The sequence below is a fragment of the Homarus americanus genome, unplaced genomic scaffold (assembly GCF_018991925.1).
Source record: "Homarus americanus isolate GMGI-L3 unplaced genomic scaffold, GMGI_Hamer_2.0 scaffold20930, whole genome shotgun sequence".
In the NCBI taxonomy this organism is placed as follows: domain Eukaryota; kingdom Metazoa; phylum Arthropoda; class Malacostraca; order Decapoda; family Nephropidae; genus Homarus; species Homarus americanus.
In genome coordinates, this window is record NW_024748502.1 from 313226 (window position 1) to 314496 (window position 1271).

Here is a 1271-nt window from a genome sequence, read left to right on the forward strand (position 1 = left end):
CATTCTTATGTTCTTATGTTCCGGGTGTTGGTGGAGAAATACACTCATGACTCCTGAAACCTAGAGAGAGTAATAAAAAAAAAACAGCGGAGCACTCGCCTTCCTGACGGGTCATAAGTGATTTCTCGGTTTCTTGTAAATGCCTGCCCCTTGGCGGGTTAGTAGTTACAACCTTCGGGTTCTGTGTAGTTAGGACAGTTAGGATTATAGTATTTGTGTAGTATGACTAAAATCAGGATTTCTATTCCTCAGTGATTGCTATAATTTTGTCGGATGCCCTTAAGGCATGTTCATCGGTGCAAGTAACATTTTTTAGTGTTTTATGTGCCCCACTAAGTGATGTAGGATGCACGAAGGAATTGTTTCAGCTGAGTTCCTCGTTCTGGTGTCTGTTCTGGTGTAAGTAGTACTGCTGTATTAGTAGTCGTCTTCAAATGCAATAAATATATTTTAATATTTTTTTTATACCATGCATAAATTTTGTTTCCCATTGTAGCGTTATAAGCCTCGCTAAGAAGTACTCCAGTGCTTGTGTACAATTATTGATTCCGTCTGTAGTGTCGGAAGGAATAGAAGTGTCATCTTTTACCAGTACGTCTCATTAACCCCAATCACAGGTACTAGCTTTCCACAGTCACGGAGAATACTTTTATTTATTGTGTTTGTGCTGGTTCGGGATTTTCTCTGAGGTGCGCTTCCACTGCATTACCATCCACTATAACTAAAAAAACCAATACATTTAATACATTTAAGATGTTGTATTAATGCGGGTGAATTTGAATTGAAACCCCCGTAGGTTTTTGTAATCATTTATTCACAGATCTCTACAGTGTGACTCCTCTTTGTTACAACCTAAAGAAAATGTTCAAAGTTGCCCCCGTCTGCCTCAATGCAGACCTGTACACGTCGTACCATTGGTTGTCTGACGCGTTCCAGAATGCCTGGACTATGTTAAATTTGCTCTCACCTATCACGAACATGTGGGCATATGCAAAATCTGACATTTTACCACAGAGACATAGTGGTTTAGAATTATCCTAGGATTTCATCCTCCAATTTAATGTACTCTTTGCTGAATCACCCTGTATATACATAATGATATAACGTCCGTCATCTTTAGAGACAAGGACACTCAATAAAATATTATACATCGTTTCAATGGATTGCGAATTATATAATTATTTTATGCTGTAAGGGATAAATGGATCTCTCTCTCTCTCTCTCTCTCTCTCTCTCTCTCTCTCTCTCTCTCTCTCTCTCTCTTTCTGCTG